Source organism: Tamandua tetradactyla, chromosome 7 (assembly GCF_023851605.1).
Source record: "Tamandua tetradactyla isolate mTamTet1 chromosome 7, mTamTet1.pri, whole genome shotgun sequence".
Classification (NCBI taxonomy): domain Eukaryota; kingdom Metazoa; phylum Chordata; class Mammalia; order Pilosa; family Myrmecophagidae; genus Tamandua; species Tamandua tetradactyla.
Genome location: NC_135333.1, coordinates 9,323,455 through 9,343,783, shown reverse-complemented (window position 1 = coordinate 9,343,783; position 20,329 = coordinate 9,323,455). Strand labels below are relative to the sequence as shown.

Sequence of the window (20,329 nt, the reverse complement as noted above, 5' to 3'; positions counted from 1 at the left end):
AAGTGGCTAAACAGGGCAGAGGGTTATCTATAAAGTGACTTGTATGAAGATCTGGGAGAAAATTCCAGGTAGTAAGGATAGCCAGTGTTGAGGCATTAAGAGCAGGTGAGTGTTAAAGGAATCAACAAAGAAATCAGTGGGGGTGGGCAGGTGTTGATGTGGCATGGAAAGGGAAAGGGAAAGAGGTGGTGCAAGTAACACAAGATGATACCTGAGACTTAGGAAGGGACAAATTCATGTAGGACTTATAAGTTCTACAAAGAGTTTGGATTTTATTCCAAATGTGCTGGCGAGCCATTGGAGAGTTTTGAAAAAGTGGGTCATATGATCTGATTTACCTTTTTAAAAGATCAATCTGCTGCTGTCTATAGAATTGAGTGTGGAAGGGGAGAGAAAACCAAATGTAAATTTGAATTTTGGTAGGTGAAAATAGTAGTAGATAGGTCTAGGATTTTGGCAATGGAGGTAATGAGATGCAGTTTGTTGAACACGTTTAAGGTAGTGATTGTAAGATTTGCTAAATTTAATATCAAGTGTTAATGGGGAAAGGTGAAGCAAAGACCACAACTACATTTTGGTTAGAATAATTAGGTAGTTGTTGGTGACGTTTACTGTAATAGAGATGAGAAAGAATTAGGTGGAAGGGCATAAAAAGAGAGTTCTGATTCTGACATACACGTGAGATCCTAACTAGATGGGCAAGGAGAGGTTTCCAGTAGGCTATACTTTGGGCTGGGAGTTTGGTAGAACTTTCTGTCATGTTGGAAATGTCCACTAGAGTAGCACCAGTTACTTGTACCTATTACACACTTGGAATATGATATGTGACTAAAGAACTACATTTTAATTTTACTTAATTTTAATTTATTTAAAGTTAATTAGAAGCATATGGTTAGTGGCTACCGCAGTTCAGAATTAGAGGATTGGAAGAGGAACAAGAGCCAGCAAAGGAAAGGAAGGTTGAAGGAAAATCAAGAGTATGTGACATGTGCAGAGACACATTTTTCCAAAGGGAAGCAGGGGAATATGAAGGAAATTAGAGTTATATATGGAGTCAAGTGTAAAGTATAGATAAAGCTATTATAGGATATGTTGTTTAATGGGAATGATTTGTTAGTGAGGAAAAAACCTTGATTCTGTTGATGGTGGGAAAATGAAGAAGTTCTCTTCTTGCCTCTAATTTCTCAGTAAAATAATCTCTTTAGCTGAGAGTTGAAGTATGGGGATGTTAATTCCCAATAAGTCTTTTGCATTCCTAATTCCATCTGAGCTTCTACTTTCCAGAGAACCCAAAGCAGCACAGCTGGTACCCAAAATGGTCCAAGAAAGCAGGTGGTGAGATGGGGTTTGGGGCCCAGATCACTTGTGGTGGCCAGTAGAGTGGACCCCTCCCTAGTGGTTGCATGTAGATGATACCTTACCTCTCTCATACCAGCAGCTCTTCTAAAATTTCTATTTTCAACACAATGAAATCTTTCCATGATGTAATTTTTTTGTCTTAATATTATGTGACCTAGACATCATTTTACAGATATCCCCACACTCTCCTTGAAATATTCTTGTCTTTTGGCCTTAGTGGCACCTCCTTTCCCTGATCTTCCTAATTCTTTTTTCCTCAGTTCTACTTTCTACTCAGCTGCTAATCGATACTCTCGATGGCATGAGTAAGCCTTCCTTTTGTTTACTTTTTAACAGTCTCATCCTAGTTTGTTTTGTTTCCTCACTCACCAAATGAGGATAAACATAGTAGTCGTAAAGAATAAATGGTTTAATACATGCAAAGAACATATAACATTGCCTAGTAATATTCAACAAATATCCAATTATTATTATATGACTGCTTTTATTATTAGATTAACTATTCATTCCTATTGCTTTAAGTGCCATCCATATGCTGATGACTTTCAATGTTAAATCTTTAGCTGCTTTAAGCTCCATATTTACATTTATAACTGCCTATTTTCATCTCTACTGACATATTTTACAGATGTCTCAAACTTACTAAGTCCAGAATGCAAGTGTACCATTGCCCCTACAGTGAAAACCTGAGAGTCTCCAACCACCTCAATATCTCTGCCTCCATGTGGCAATTCAAAACAGAAATCTAGATATCTTTCTGGATTGGCCATTTTCCTTTAACACTCATACCTAATCAATTACCAGGTCCTGTCATCTCTAACTTCAAAATACAACTGAAATTAAATCACATCTCTTCAATTTCACTTCCACCAAGCCCATCCTGTTAGCCATCAGTTCTTTCTTGAACTGCAGTCATGACCCCTTATTAGTCAACTAAGTTCCATGAATTGTGTCATGCCATTTTTCACCCAGCAGGCTTATTTTAAAATTGATATTCTTAAAAATGTAAGTAAGATCATGATGTTTCTCTACTTAACACCCCTCTGTAAACTGAAATGCTTTTGCAGCAAAAGAAAAAAAAAGCCCTGCTTGACATTCTCATCCAGCTACCTCATTAGTGCTCCCTGCTGTGCTTGTCTCCCTCACCCAGTCTGGACTTTGTTCTGATTCTTGAATTTGCTGTGTTTCTGCCCAACTCAGGGTTTTTGCATCCCATTTGCTCTGCCTGTAATGCACCTCCCCCCAAACTCACCTCATCTCAGCCTTTAGTTATCAGTTTAACTGTGTCCTTAAAAGTAATCATTCCATGCAATGAAGTCACTCTCATTGTGCTTTATTTGAGCTTCATCTTTTATCACATTTTTGCCTTCATCACAATTTTAATTACATATTTTTGTGTTTGATTACCAAGTATGTGAACATCTCCCAATAAAAACAGAAATGCAAACCTATGAAGGCAAAGATTCGTTTCCTATTATTTCCCTAGTATACGGCACACATCAGTATACATTGGTAAAATGGATGAATTAATAAATAAATTGATAATCACTTTGCTCGCTAGTCCTCAATGTTTAAAACTGGTTTATAAATATTTACCTCAAACTTTCATTAAAAGTATGAGAATTAATGTGTTCAAAGTACCTATCAAAATTTCTGGTGCATAATAGTACCCTAAACATGGTAACATTTTCAAGAAATTGTCATGAATTCTAAAAATAAGCTCTATGGGAAATACTAGAAGACTTGACAACATTAAAAATGATAAAAGAGCTGCATTAAGGAAACTCCAGTAGTTACTTCTATATTAGATTCAGGCTAAAGCCAAGGGAAAGAGACATGTTGTTCACAAATGGCCAGGAATAAAACTTTCTTAAAGCAAATGAGAAGTAAAGTCAAGCCTAAATCTTCTCTAAATGTTTAAGTACTGATTTTCAAAATTGAAGGCAATAATTCCTTGGCATCCCTTTCTCTCATTCTGCCTCCTGTCTGATGCCCTAGAATACACAGAGACCCAGGTTTTCACTCCCAAAGGCCAGAGCCATTCCTCAGCCCTGCATCCACATTTAGAGAATTATGGGTAAAAGCATCTGGCAGCTGTAGCAGGTAATCTGAAGTGACACTCTGAGAGAAGCATGTTAAAACCAACTATGAATTGAGACTAAGGTCTATTTTCACTGAAAAAAAACCCTAAAGAAATGAGCTTTGGTTTATGGGGTCTCCCCTCCTCATTTTCTAAGAAATGTCATGCCTAATATTCAACAGCAACTCTTGTACATGTATGATGCATACATGGCTCTCCTGTTCATGAAATAACTTTCTGTTGCGTAAATATTCTCTCAGGCATTGGCACTATCAGACATTTTCTAGTATTTGGATGAACTCACCTGGAGAAACAAATGCTCTGTGATCCTTCAGCTTCCACAAAATTAATGCTGTATGTTCAGCTCAACATAGAGTAACCATGTGATTTAATGCTTTGTTTTCTAGAATAGGAAAGCTGATTTCTTGCTTGAATCTAATATAAATGAATCACTCCCCTTGCCCAGTAAATATTTCAGTGGCAGCTTTGCAGTATGGAAATGTTCTTCACTTACCCGCTTTGTGATAATCTTTGTTACCTGGGCAATCTTCTTTGTTGCTGAGGAAGCTACCTCCTGCAGCCTGATTAGAGCCGAGCTGAACCAATTCCAACTGAATTTATTTCCATTGTACCACTTACAATACTTTCAAATTACCTCTTTTCTTCATACTCCTTCCCCCATAGGACTTTGTAAAATAAAGAATAGGCAATATGGGCAAGTAGAAAGGACTGCTGGAAAGTGTCTTTTTGTGTATAACAGCTTTGTAGCAATGCTCACAGAGAAATACTGTTAATAAAAACATTTCAGCTACCTAGGTATCTATTAACTTCTTTTCCAGCAAAAATCTGTAACAGAAAATTTCCGTTCTTAATTTTTAATCTTCTGCTGGAGTAGCATTAACGGCTATTTTCCTGACAGAACATAAAATGTGATCCATTCAAGTAATATGTGTGCTTAATATTCTGCATTTGATTCCTTTCACACATTATTTAAGCTAACTCCAAGACAGATGTTATTGAAACAAAATTGACCAATAAAGCCATAGTTAATGAAAATTAAGACGTTCAGAAGTATGAAATTATTTTTATGTATTTATCATGGTGGCTTTCATTAAAAAAATTTTTTTGCAAATCAAGAACCCAATGTAAATCATAACTGTTGTGATCAGTGTTATTCCAGTTCTAGCCAATCCAAAGAATTGATTTCTAACTCTTAACTTTCCCAGTTCTGAACTTGACCTGAGATCACACTAACTTTTTTATTTTTGCCCAATGGACAATATTACTAACATAGGTAGAAGATAGAAAGCTAATGTATCTTTCTCTTGTGGCTGAAAGAATTAGATCATGATAAAAGGTAGAGAAAGGTAAAAGAAAGAATTAGATCATGATAAAAGTTTTGAGGCTTAATGAGGCACGGAATATTTGCTCTAATGAGACAGAAATTAAGTCAGGTTAAGAATTAAATACAGTGATTGCATTTGTAGTTAGTTATCCCTTCAAATACATGATTGATTGTGGTCATCCATAATGACCTCTGAATTTTTTCTGGAAGATGGTAATTTGCCCCTTGTAAGTACACTGTAGAAACCTTGAACTTTGTATGTTTTCAGAAAAAACAAACTCTATTCTTATTATACTTTAGTAAGTACTGATTAACTCAAGAGTTTCTAATAATACATTTTGAGCTTTTCATTCTTTTCTCGTTTGTATGCTGAATGGTAGGGTCACATTTCATTATTTTTCCATGTGGCTATCCATTATAGCAGCACCTTTGTTGAATTTTTGTTTGCTTGTTCTTTTTATTGTTTGTTTTGCTCGTTTGTTTGTTTGTTTTGGGGGAAGTACGCGGATCGGGAATTGAACCCGGGTCTCCTACATGGTAGGTGAGAATTCTACCACTGAACTACCTTTGCACCCCATTCATTATTTCTTTAACTCAGATTTGGCTTGTATTCTTTTTGACCTGTCTTATTCAAGTCTACGTTTTAGCTAGTTTTCTAGAGACAATAATGTATTTGCTACGTAAATTTGTTTTTTTTGCCTGAAATAGATTTTCTTCAATTGCATATTCTTCATTGGTCTTGTCCATGATATATATTTTCCTTTCCATATTCTTTCAGAATTCATAGTCAGCCGGTTGTTTTATTTTTTTGTTTTGTTTTATTTCTTATCTCATACCATGGCCTCATCAATATAGGTTATTTACATCCAAAACAATATAGGAGATTCTTTTTACTCCTTTATGTGCACTGGAATGAATCAATTTGTATCAACAGAGCCTCTCTAAGTATTATGGGACTGAGCAGTTAAATTAAGAGAGCAAATATATGAATGAGACTTTACATGAATGGGTGAAGGAATTGTGGGAGTGAGAATCTAGGTCTTCAGCCCAAGACTCAGTGAAACAGTCACTGAGCACTTTGTCCTGAAGTATTGGAGCAAGTCAAGAAAGCAGAAAACTCACAGGAATACTGCGAAGCTGTCACCTCCAAACTCCTAAACGGTAAAGCAGCCAGAGAAATCTGCAATGCTACTGTTTGGCCGCTCTGACCGAAAATAATGACTTCTACTTTACTTCTATCTTCCAAACCTTGGCCATTGGTTCATATCAGTAAATTTGAATGTGATATGCAGGAAAACTAATTCCACTAAATGCATTTCCCAGCTTTGGAACATAGTGGTGGTGATGCTGAGTTCAAAATGGAAAATGCAACTCAAAAATGTATTAGGATTCTCCCTTTACAAGTGAAAATGAAAAGCTGGGTAACAAAGATTCATTCATCCCATTTCATTCATCCAAGGGAAAATAAGGAACCAGATCTGCCAAATTATTTTCATTTTGACCCTGGAAGATTTTTATTTTTCCCGATACAAACACATCGCTGTAATTTTCTCTTTCTAGTTATCTATTTATCCAGGTTTTGTTCCAGTGTAGGGTATCGCTTTTTTTTTTTCTCTACATGTATGTGCCTCCTGACTTTGACATCTGTTGGGTCCTCTTGAAAGAAAAGTACTTCAGGTCAAGAGAGAGGTCTTAAATTCAAGGTAACTATCCATATTAGAGAGATTCTGGTTCCAGGAAAAGCTTCATGATTTACTACTTTCTGTTTATTGAAACATGAATAGATGTTAAGACTGTGGACGCTGAATATGAAATTCAAATATATGGTATCTGTGCTAGTTTGAAAGGATATATATCCCTAAAAAGCCATATTTTAATCTAAATCCCATTTTGTAAAGGCAGAATAATCCCTATTCAATACTATATGTTTGAATCTGTAATTAGATCATCTCCCTGGAGGTGTGATTTAATCAAGAGTGGTTGTTAAGCTGGATCGGGTGACAACAGGTCTCCACCCATTTGGGTGGGTCTTGATTAGTTTCTGGAGTCCTATAAAAGAGGAAACATTTTGGAGAATGAAGGAGATTTGGAGAGAGCAGAGAATGCTGCAGCACTACGAAGCAGAGAGTCCATGAGCCAGCAACCTTTGGTGATGAAGAAGGAAAATGCCTCCTGGGGAGCTTCATGAAACAGGAAGTCAGGAGAGAAAGCTAGCAGATGACGCCATGTTCGCCATGTGCCCTTCCAGCTGAGAGAGAAGCCTTCACTGTGTTTGTCATGTGCCTTCTCACTTGAGAGAGAAACCCTGAACTTCATAGGCCTTCTTGAATCAAGGTATCTTTCCCTGGATGGATGCCTTTGATTAGACATTTCTATAGACTTCTATGGACATTTTCTCGGCCTTAGAACTGTAAAGTAGCAACTTATTAAATTCCCCCTTTTAAAAGCCATTCTGTTTCTGGTATATTGCATTCTGGCAGCTAGCAAACCAGAACAGTATCCATCTTTGCCATGATCTCCTTCACTTTCTGTCCTTTATCCTTTAAATTATCAGATCCAGAACCCACATATTACTACCTGGTGATGTGAGGCAAAGCCATTCCACTATTAAAAATTTGTTTAGAGGAAAATAGATAGGATAATATTTTATTTCTCAAGTCCCACCACTCACTGCTCACTGTCACCTGAACTGGGGAAGATACTGCAAGTGGGGTTCACCTATGTCTTTAAGACATGTCTACCTTCATCCTAAATTAGTTGAGATCAGTGGATTATTGTAATATCTTCACTTATTTCCTGCCATATTGTAACACTCCAGGAGGGCGAATTGAGTTGTCACAGTTGCAATTTGCTGTATTCTAGCAGAAATTCTTTAAATTCTGTGACATATGCTTAGTGCAGTTCTATAATATAAAGTGTGTGCATATTTTCTATGACTCTTTCTTTTCTTTGTATTTTGACTAGTTTTTGATGGAAGAGAGGCATAATATGCCTGCTATAACATTCCCATTTTAGCATACTTTACATCATAGAAAAAAAATATTCAGTGACATAATTGAGAAGCATTTAAAATATTCCATCTAGTTTTGCAATCTCTGTGTCATTTTCACTTCTTGTTTAAAAAGCAATTAGCTTTGAGGCTTTAAGATGGGGAGGTTATCAAATACACTTGGAAAAGAAAAAAGATCTAGTATATTTTTCTTTAACGCTCAAACGACAAGGGAGAGCATTGGTAGGTACCAGCATGGTTCCTTTAAATAATCAGTAATAGTCAATTTTTTTCTTAGTCATGTCCTTTTCCAGCTCTACTTTATAAAAAGGAATGAGTCTTGCCTTCTTTAGAATTAATGAAGTTGTGTTTTAAATTTGGCTCCAGATGGAGGTCAGATGCCATACACTGGTAAACCTAGGCTGTAACGCATGAAAAAGAGAGTTGGTAACCCACAAGCCCCAGAGGGGTGGGGTTGCAATGAGGGGTCCACAGGAAGCCTGCAGGGCTCAACCAGGAAGTAAAGAGCACATAAGCAGAGTAAGAAGAACTCATAGGCTTGTGCCGTTATTGTGATCCAAGGGTAGCACTTAGTAGCTTTCCTACATGAGTCAAAGATTGGTTAGTTTAAAGCAAACACATGTGAAAAGGTAAGGGATCAGGGGTCTGAAAGTAGTAGGGATGCTTAGCCCATCATGTGGAACCAGCTTTGGGTTTTGAGTGAGGCATGTGGATGGTGTCGGTGGTGGTTGTAGTGCAGATATAGGCTCTGGGGAAGTTTATGACCCCGAATTGGAAAGTTGTTTATTGATTAGGCCAAAAATCAACACTGAGGCAAGTGGCTTGGCTAAAGTAAGATGCATGAGGCAGCACACAAAATATTTGAGAGTTATGACACCTTCATATTGTAAATTTACATATTTTTATATAGAGAGAGTATTTTTAAGTAAGCCTACTACCTTTAATGATTGTAGAAATATATATGAATAGTTTAGAATTCAAATATCAAATTATGAATCTAGTGAATAGTAGCTTTTGCTTATTCAGTAATAATGTAAATTCTTCTAAAATTCTTGAAAATAATGTGCTCCATTATGAGATACACACTCTTTTACTATACAGTTTACATTTATTGATATCTCCCCACTCCTTAGAGAATATATAAATGGGTCTATTAGTCCTGCTGAAGAAGGTATGGGTAATTAATTAGTAAGGTCCAAATTTATGGGATTTTACAGTTTAGCCATGCTTTTTTTCAGCTCAAATATGTGAGGTTGGGTGAGAATGGAAAGAATCCTCTAAATATATCAGCACAGAAGCCTGTGGATTTCAATTTATTGAGGATTAACATACATAAGTTGTTATTTTCTTTCTCATGGTTACTGTTATAGAAAAATCAACATTTCAGACTTGGAAAGAAATATTCTCCTTTGCACATTAAGCTTTTTAAGCAAATACATACTTCCCTGCAGTGAATGCTACCCATTTGCAGGAGACATAAAAAGAGCTTTAAAAATCATATGATATATATGCAACTTACTACAGATTTTTCATGCACAGTAATTATAGAATAGCTCATATGCTAGCAAGTTGGTATTTGAACATATTTTCTATTTGCATAAATATATTTAGGATAGTTATTTCTTAAAATAATATTTTTCCATTTGTTATTTCTGATTTTTATACATTCCTTTAATCTAGTTTTATCTTGAGACAAAAATCATTATTTTTTTTCTGATCATATATATTTTTTAATTGTGAAAAATAACATATATACAAAAAAGCAATACATTTCAAAGCACACCACAACAATTAGTTATAGAACAGATTTCAGAGTTTGGTATGGGTTACAATTCCACAATTTTTATTTTTTACTTCTAACTGTTTCCAAGACCTTGGAGACTAAAAGAAAGATCAACATAATGAAAATCATTATTTTTTAAGAGGACAAAAAAGATACTTACATTTTAAAAATTGGGGGAAGGATCACACAAATGTTTAATGACTAAACAATTTCATATAATCTTCTTTTATATAGACATTACAGGGCATGTTTTACGTTCCCATAATCAATTACTTTGCTTTCTGACTTGCCACTATCAAAATCAAGGTCATGTAAATTTTGAGCTGATAACATTTATTTTTCCTACAATTCTTAGGTATGTTTCCAACATTCATTTACAAGTCAGCAAATATATACTGAATTCCTATATATAGTATATATATATAGTATATATATATTTAGTCCTACCCATATTCTAAAACATCAGACTAATTTTTTAAATCACAGTGTTTTCAAATAAACCCTTCAATGTTAAAAAATATATAGAGATAAGCATTAGGATAGAGTGGAGTGGCAAAATGAAAATTAAAAAAAAGTCCAAGCTCACTTACATGGTTTGGGTTATGTTAATATTAGCACAAATAACGGTGTTTTGAAACTGCTTACAAATTTACCTTAAAAACAGAAGACTACAGTAAACAACCTATATGTAAAAAAAATTGAATGTATGCCATGGGGCCAGACAATGTAAAAAAAAATCTCATTGCTTCTAATTTTAACAAATTTTATTTTCATTTTCCCATTAGAGTATACTAGGATGTATTTTTCAGCCTCCTACTTATCAATGCGTCTGTCTAATATCAGAGAAAATAGGAAGCAAGCATTGGAGGGCTAATTCATTCACTGAGAGCAGCAATGGAGTAGCAGTGTCCTGACCATAATTTTGGCTTCAATTATTAGTAGTTTCTGCTAGGCTCATAGAAAGTGACTCATGAGGACTTTGCTGCAATGTCTGTAAGCACGGTCCAGATCACTGAATCATTCAGCTCTGCCTTTTAAATACATTTCTTTGTCTTTAAATATTCATCATGTAGAAAATACTAGTTTTACGGAAGAGACATATCAGAAGAGATTTATTCATTTTATAAAAGAACTTTGCACTTAACTGAAGGCTGTACCATATTTCTCTTTTTACTAGCAGGTTTCCTCGGGAATCACATGGCTTATTAAAAATAACTTATTCCTCCTGTTTAAATTCCTCTTTTGAGAATTTTAAAACACACTGATGCTATACTTGACATTTGATATATTGTAACATCCTTAGATTTCCCGCAGTTTTTATTTTGCTTGGCTTACAGCTAAACTAGGTATGGTTGACCCATGAGTATAGATATGGTTATCAGCAATTTGTAAATCTGAAGTCTAGGGAATTAAAATAATTTTATTATTTTGAAATTATTTAATTAAATTAGGAAATGAATGCACAAAACTCAGTAAAGTTAAACCATGACATGATATGTTTGAAGAGTTTTATGATAATTATTTAAATCTGAAAGAATTTTCCTCTTTACACTTACTAAAAACAGCTTTAAGCTGAATTAGAGCTTTGAAATCAGAGTACTAAAAATGCATGAGTAGTTCATGAAAAATAAGTACATAAAAAGTCATCCATGCATCCTAATTTCCAAATATTCTTTCTCAAATGTTTAGCCCAGAAATAGCTTCTCAGATGAATAAATATTCATTTGTTGAACGCTTCCATGGAGGCAACGTTAGAAACTGAGTGGGAATTGTGATCTACTTGAATATTCCTCTGTTTTGCTTGCTATTGAATGAGTAATATTTACACTGCAGATTCATACTGTCAGTGACTTGTAATAAAAGAGTCTCTTGGAACATTTTTCCTTTTAATTGAACTTTTATAAGTAATTAAAATTAGGCTAGAAGTTGCATTGCAAATAGAGATATACATAAGTTGTTTAATTATGTATTTTAATTATTTATTTCTTAGTAGTAAGGAATATATAACACAAATAAGGATAAATATGAAGACTAACAAAAGTAGAGGGCAAAGAATAATTAGCATAGTATAATCTTTCATACTATTAAAGAATAATGAGCATTTTTTATACAAACATTTAACTTCTTGTTAATAACTGAGATATATATACTATTAGGTTGCTAAATGTTTTCACTCTTTTCTACAGGTAAACCATTTTTGGAAAGCGATTTTTAGAAACCTAGGGAACTAGATACTCCATTTTGCCTGCTAGTAAAATAGCAATATATTATATCAAAGCCATACTTTACTTTGACTACTGTAGCTGCTAATGTTATCACCATGCTCTAAGAACTTCTTAAACTACAATAATAAGTGCTATGTTTTTGACCCAATTTGAATATAAAACATTTTATCTAAAAGTTTCTTCTTTATATCTTCACTTTATTTTGCCAATATTATTCACATACAACATACATTATTGTAAAATTTAAATTGCTCATTCACACTATAAAACATGAAGAGATGATTGCTAAATCACATACCATAAAACATGAAGAGATGAATTTCACATGTACATATGTGGGCATTTGATTTACCACTAAACACACTAAATTCATTCATTTGACAATTGTTTTGAAAATTCACCAAATGCCATCCACTGACTCAGCCACTGACAGTAACTACAGCCTCCAAAAGCTCAAAATGCTCTTCAGAAATATTTATTTCTCCCAGAAAATCATGTGCATTCAAATTAGATAAGTATCATCATCATACTTAAATGTTTATAACATTACTTAAATGCCAACAAAATAAATATATCAATGATTGATTTGCTTAAGCAGCAAAGGTCCTCTCCTGAGAGAAACTAACTACTTAGATAAAACAGCTCCTCTAGTAAATGTATCACTGATGAAATATTTTACTTTTCTGTATGCTTACATAGTTATTGTACATTGCCCCACTGGAATCTAAGTACATAAGAGGCCTTTAATGCATGCATGTTGGATGAATGCATGGAAGCTATCAATCTGTATAAAGCCTATTAACTAAAGGTCTAGTTCACATTTTAAAAGGCAAAGATTCACTAAAAGCTGAGGGATTCACCAAATCCCTCTCATGGTTGTGTTTTTTTCCCTAAATAGTGCCCGTTTACTCTTTATTGATCACTATTTTATATTTGAAAGTTGTTGTTTTATATGTCCTAATATTTTTAATCTTTGAAAGTATGCATTAAAAAAACTACAGGGAAAGGGTATTGAACCAAGCAATTTTTTTTTCAATAAACTTTTTTTTATTAATTAAAAAAATTAACAAACAAAACATTAAGAGATCATTCCATTCTACATATACAATCGGTAATTCTTAATATCATCACATAGTTGCATATTCATCATTTCTTAGAACATTTGCATCAATTTAGAAAAAGAAATAAAAAGACAACAGAAAAAGAAATAAAACGATAACAGAGAAAAAAAAAAGATTATACATACCATACCCCTTACCCCTTGCTTTCATTTACCACTAGCATTTCAAACTAAATTTATTTTAACATTTGTTCCCCCTATTATTTATTTTTATTCCATATGTTCTACTCTTCTGCTGATATAGTAGCTAAAAGGAGCATCAGACACAAGGTTTTAACATTCGCAGAGTCTCACTGTGAAAGCTATATCATTGTTCAATCATCATCAAGAAACATGGCTACTGGAACACAGCTCTACATTTTCAGGCAGTTCCCTCCAGCCTCTCCACTACATCTTGAACAACAAGGTGATATCTACTTAATGCATAAGAATAACCTCCAGGATAACCTCTCAACTCTGTTTGGAATCTCTCAGCCATTGACACTTAGTCTCATTTCACTCTTACCCCTTTGGTCAAGAAGGTTCTCTCAATCCCTTGATGTTAATTCTCAGCTCATTCTAGGGTTTTTTCTCAGTCCCTTGATGCTGAGTCTCAGCTCATTCCAGGATCTCTGTCCCACATTGCCAGGAAGGTCCACACCCCTGGGAGTCATGTCCCACGCAGAGAGGGGAAGGGTGGTGAGACTGCTCGTTGTGATGGCTGGAGAGAGAGGCCACATCTGAGCAACAAAAGAGGCTCTCTTGGGGGTGACTCTTAGGCCTAAATTTTAAGTAGACTTGACCTATCCCTTTGTGGGGTTAAGTTTCATGTGAACAAACCCCAAGCCTGGGGGCTCAGCCTATAGCTTTGGTTGTCCACACTGCTTGTGAGAATATCAAGAATTCAACTTGGGGAAGTTTAATTTCTCCCCACTCTCACCATTCCCTGAAGGGGGCTTACAAACACTTTTCCAGTCACTGATCAAATCACTCTGGGATTCATCGGGGCATCACTCTGGACAAACCAACAAAATCTCATGTCCTACCTGAGATTCCAAGTACTTATGACATTCAATCAAACTGTCTACATGAGTTATATTAGGAAATGCTCTGGTCAAAATATAAATTTTGTAACAAATAAACATTTTTTGCTTTAGTCTCACACATAAGGTGACATTTTAAAGTATTAATTAGCATCTATTTTCAACACCCTGCAATAATGACATTCCTTTGTTCTTCCTCAGGCAAAAACATTTCTTAAATTTGTACATTGTACATTTCACTATTATTATACACTCTAGGCATTCCTAGATTATACCATCTCGATCTTTACCATCTATCTTTCTTTCTGATTTCATTTATGTCCCCAGTCCTCCTCCCTCTATCATTCTCACATGCAGGTTCATTCAGTGTTTTAACATAATTACATTTCTGTTAGGTAGTATTGTGCTGTCCATATCTGAGATTTTATATTCAGTCCTGTTGCACAATCTGTATCCCTTCAGCTCCAATCACCCAATATCTCACCCTATTTCTATCTCCTGATGGTCTCTGTTACCAAGGAAATATTCTAAGTTTATTCACTAACATGTCAGTGAGACCACACAGTATTTGTCCTTTTGTTTCTGGTTAATCACACTCAGCATAATGTCCTTAAGGTCCATTCATGTTGTTACATACTTCATAACTTTATTCTGTCTTACAGCTGCATAATATTCCATCTTATGTAAATGTCACAGTTTGTTTAGTCAGCTGTCTGTTGACGGACATTTTGGCTGTTTCCATCACTTGGTAATTGTTAATAATGCTGCTATAAACATGTAAATGTCCATTTGTGTCCTTGGCCTCATGACCTTTGAGTAGAGACAGCATATACATGGGTCCTGTTTTTTAAACCATTCTGCCAGACTATGTCTTTTGATTGGAGAGTTTAATCCATTAACATTCAGTGTTATTACTGTATGGATAGTACTTTCTTCTACTATTTTGTCTTCTGGATTTTATATGTCATATCTAATTTTCCTTCCTTTTACCTTTACTCATAGTCTTCCTTTCTACACTCTTCTCCACACCTCTCTCTTCTGTCTTCGTATCTGTCTCTAGTGTTCCCTTTAGTATTTCTTGCAGAGCTGGTCTCTTGGTCACAAATTCTCTCAGTGATTTTTTGTCTGAAAATGTTTCATTTCTCCCTCATTTTTGAAGGACAATTTTGCTGGATATAGAATTCTTGGTTGGCAGTTTTTCTCTTTTAATAATTTAAATATATTATCCCACTGTCTTCTTGCCTCCATGGTTTCTGCTGAGAGATCTGCACATAGTCTTATTGGGCTTCCCTTGTATGTGATGAATTGCTTTTCTCTTGCTGCTTTCAAGATTCTCTCTGTCTCTTTGACCTCTGACATTCTGATTATTAAATGTCTTGGAGTATGCCTATTTGGATCTGTTCTCTTTGGGGTACGCTGCACTTCTTGGATCTGTAATTTTATGTCTTTCATAAGAGTTGGGAAATTTTCAGTGATAATTTCCTCCATTAGTTTTTCTCCTCCTTTTCCATTCTCTTCTCCTTCTGGGACACCCACAACACGTATATTCATGCACTTCATATTGTCTTTCAATTCCCTGAGTCCCTGCTCATATTTTTCCATTTTTTTTTCCTACAGTTTCTGTTTCTTGTTGGATTTCAGATGTTCTGTCCTCCGGTTCATTAATCCTATGTTCTGCCTCTCGAAATCTACCATTGTATGTTTCCATTGTTTTTTTCATCTCTTCTACTGTGTCTTTCATTCCCATAAGTTCTGTGATTTGTTTTTTCAGATTTTCAGTTTCTTCTTTTTGTTCCTTCCTTGCCTTTTTTATATCCTCCCTCAATTCATTGATTTGGTTTTTGATGAGGTTTTCCATGTCTGTTCGTATATTCTGAATTAGTTGTTTCAGCTCCTGTATGTCATTTGAAATGTTGGTTTGTTCCTTTGACTGGGCCATATCTTCAATTTCCTTAGTGTGATTTGTTATTTTTTGTTGGCGTCTAGGCATTTAATTACCTTAATTAGTTTATTCTGGAGATTGCTTTCACTTCTTTTATCTAGGGTTTTCTTGCTGGATGAATTTGTTGTCTATCTGTTCTTTGACATTCTGTTCAGCTTTATCTGAACCTTTAGCTTAGGTTTTGTTTAACAGAGGAGAATTTTTCAGTTCTTGTTTTCTTGTTTCTTGCCCTGCTTGTGTGGTACCTTTCCCCCCCACACACTTAGGAGGGTCTGCTTAGATATTATAGACCCCAGCCAGATTTTCCCAGACCAAACTGGCCTCCTATCAGGAGGAAAGAGTCACCTGTGTCGGTTTTCCCTGAGCATGAGACCCAGCAGGTTGAAAGACTTTCCTGTGAAGTCTCTGGACTCTGTTTTTCTTATCCTGCCCAGAATGTGGTGCTTGTCTGACTGCAGGTCCCACCAGCATAAGATGATGTGGTACCTTTAACTTTGGCTGGGGGTTTGTTGGAGACAGAGGAGAGGTTGTAGGCTGGTTTTAATGGCTTCAAATTACCAAGCACTGGTGTCTGAATTCCTTGATGGAGGGATTCCACCTGGGTGGGCCTTCACCCCTCCCCTGGGGAAGGCACAGTCTCCAGATAAGCCCCCAAAAGAGCTCACTTCTGTCTATGCCTGGGGCAGTTGCAGCCTGAAAAGTCCTGCCGCTGTATCCAGAGGCAGTCAAGCCTTTGTAGATACACAGCCACAAAAACCTGTTTCCTTCTTTATTTTCCCCCTTTTTCTGTCAGTCCTGCCCCCTTGGTGCCAGGGCAAAAATGAACAACCTCCGCTTTGATCGGGTTCACCTAAGCTGGGGGCCTATTTTTAGTAGTCAGAATTTGTTAATTAGTTCCACAATTGGCGTTTGATTGTGCCCAGTCCCTGCTGTTGGTAAAGTCCTTTCCTTTCCCCTCTGGGAAGCAGCCTGTGGGGGAGGGGTGCTGGCTGCCGCAGCTTCGGGAACTCACAGTTTTGGGGGGTACTCGCAGCCGGTCCAGCTGGTCCAGACTGGGGTACGCTGTGTGTCTGGTCACTGACGTGGCCCCAGGAGCTGTTCTGTACTGTTTCTGGTTATTTAGCAGTTGTTCTGGAGGACGAACTAAAATGTGCACATTATTAAGCCGCCATCTTGACCCGGAAGAAACCAAGCAATTTTTAAGGAGGTACTTCTGACTTTAAAATCCAATGCATGATTATAGTCATATATACATATAAATATACACATACATATATACAGATAAAAATGTATCCTATATATTTAATAGTGTTGTTGAAAATCAGATGGCTGTAAAGTGATGGAAAGGTAGAGATCAACTATATTGCAATATAAGCTTATAATCATTTTGATCAAAATGTGGATATATCAGCCATTCATAGGTTTAAGGGATTATCCTTGTTAAAATAGTCAAAAACTTTATAATTCTCATCACAAACTGACAAAGAATTCAAACAAAGACTGAAAAGGTTAAACCACAATTGATTGAGCCTGGCCAACATCTCTGTTTGTGATCTCGGTAATTTCATTATTTAAAAAAAAAAAAAATCAAAGTGGAAGAATTTTTGTATTATACAGACTATTTTAAATAGACAGGATTATAACTTAAAAGGTGGCCTTTATTTTAGTCCTGCCTGCCGTTCGGATTTCAGTTCAAACCTTTTGTTAGACCTGTGTATTTAAATTAACTCACCGCTCAGTACTAGTTCCTTACTTTAGATTGACACATAACTTATTTTCTCAATAATCATTTAATTCTTTTTGTATATTATATTTTATTAATATAAATAACTTAATAAAGCTACTAAACTTATGCATTGAATCCTGTACTTTGGTACTCTTTTTACCCTCAAAAATTTTGACTTATTGGGTTCAAATGCCTTTTGTAAAACCCCCAAGCTTAAAAAAAATAGCAATTAGAAAAACACCACAATAAGGTCAAATCAAACAAAGTAATTAATTTATTCTCACAGAGCAAATCCACATTTCACAGTTTGGTCATTTGTGTTAGCCCATTTCCAGTGAAGATAAAGAAGAGAGTGTTTCTTATAAAAAAGGGTGGGGAGGGTTTATGCTTTGGATTCTTTGGTAATGTGGTGACAGACTGCTACAATCCCCACTTGCTTTTCCTACAGCAACTTCACTTTTGCAATTAAAAACTATCTTATATGGAACTCTCATAAACCCCTACTTCCAAATAGCTGAGTTTTACCATAATCACCAATTTAAGGTTATTTAATTTGAGTGGAATGAATCTGTAGCATGTAATTAAATTCCCAACTTCTAATAAGTACTTATCATGTTAACACAGCAGTCATTTTGCTGCAGAATGTACAGAACTATCGGCATTATTCCAGATAAATTAAATTCAATAAACATATGATTGATTAACTACCATGTAAGCTTTAGAAACCAGTGACAGATGAAGCTATGACATCTAAGGGCCTGAGGCAAGTAAATACTGATTGATAGCTTTTTGCCAGGCAAAGGTGGCTGACCCTTGTGTTAAATGCCTATTTTATTTTTCTGGCAGCCTACAGTGATAACCAGATATACTTATCTCCATGATGAAATCTTCCTTCCTCTCCTGGCCCCTTATCTGTGAATACCAGTCTCTCAGTAATTAGGTCCATTCTACCTTTCCATTTGCCCTTTTAAACACTGTTTCAGTCTGTGATTCCTAACCCAGATGGTACCTCCCATTTATCTGTGGGACTTACAAAATGCAGACTGAAGAGCTCCACCGTAGACTAGAGGATCATATTATTTAAGTTCTTTACTCTTTTTGAGAAGACTCCAATGACATAATTTCTAAGATGTATAGTATAAATTTTTCATCAACTTTTTTTATATAAATAAATTTTATATAATTCCTCAGTTTTTTTCTTCTTTAAAATATATTCAATGCCACAGCTTCTTTGCTCACAAATCATATTGATACATGAACTACTGATTCTGGGGATGGATCCTATTCGTCAAAGTTACGTTCACCTAGATAACAAGATTCCTCCTTATAAAAGAAGTTAATTCTCATTTCATTAATTCAGATGGCAAAGAAAAATCACCCATTTATTACTGCATGAATGAATAATTCATGTGTTAAAGTAGCACAATTTTCATATTTACTACATTGAGTCATGGTTGAAACACCCCTTAGTAATGGTTCACAGTGGGAGAATTTATGTCACTAGGCATTACGAGGGTTACATGTTTTATTAGTTTGGATGCATATTTTATAAGGATTGTATTTTATACATGCACCAATGTATAATAGTGGAGAAAATTGACTACTACCCAATTTTACTAATAAAGTATCTAGCGCTTTACAGCTTAAAGACAAAATTGCACAAAAACTATAAATGTGGAAGAAATACACTGCAACATCCACCACTCATGTCAGAGTGGAAGAATTCATGAATTTTGGAACCCTATTAGGCAAGTTATCATTTCATACAATTAAGCAGATTTAAATGATTTAAAGAACCAGGCAAATTTTATGGAACATGCAAGCAACATTAAAAATTTAATAAACAAGTTAAATGACAGTGAAATTTATTGATACTAGTTACGAGTCCATTTTTCAGCCTCCTGGGGATATGTAAATGACTTAACTGGAACTGAGAGACAGAGATATCATTAATTTAAATCCATTAACTTTCTATATCCATTTTAAGAATTCCCACTCTCAGCAATAACCAGAGCTCTACTCCCTCAACATGCAAAATGACTTATTTAAAATTATTTCTCTTACTCTAGGTTACCTCTAACAGACATAATAAAAAACAAGGATATTATGACAAAATCTGAATAGCAGCCATAACTGAATTTCTCTTAAGTTGTGAGATCACAATTTGCCATAATTTAAATGTTGTTGAGACTCATGTGCCGGTCTGAAAGTATTATGTACCTCAGAAGAACCATGTTTTAATCCTGATCTAATCTTGTGGGAGCAGCCTTGGCTTTAGGACATCTAGTGCAGTACCCAAGACCATGAAGAAATTGTTCTCTAGGGAACAGGGGAAATTTTTATTTGTGCAAATGGGGGAACTCTTAGGAATTCCAAGACAAGACACATGTGCAGAAAAGATCTGGCAGGCTACTAGGATTTGGCCTTGAGCTACTCCCTAAACTCATTGTATATATAAGCTCCAAAGGGGAGCACTCAGTCTTCAAAGACTGTCAAAGGTGTTTTATTTTTTTTTCTATTAGCTCCTTGCATTCAGGGAAGGCTCTGCCATAACACTAGCTGGACACAAATTCAAGGAATAGATGCCTCCGAGTCTAAGTTCCAAATAAATAAAACACTAAAATAGCAAAATCCAGGTTTCAACCAAAGATTACAAAATGAAGAAATGGAAAGTGACGATCCTGGCCAAAGAGAAGATTAAAGAACTTGCAACCAAC

The 20,329-nt window shown here is 35.4% G+C and overlaps 1 long non-coding RNA gene across 1 annotated transcript in view; it reads right to left on the bottom strand.

Moving 5' to 3' along the window:
* LOC143689474 (uncharacterized) overlaps positions 1 to 20,329 on the bottom strand; it is a 46,898-nt gene that overhangs the window by 9,628 nt on the left and 16,941 nt on the right. The window lies entirely within an intron of this gene.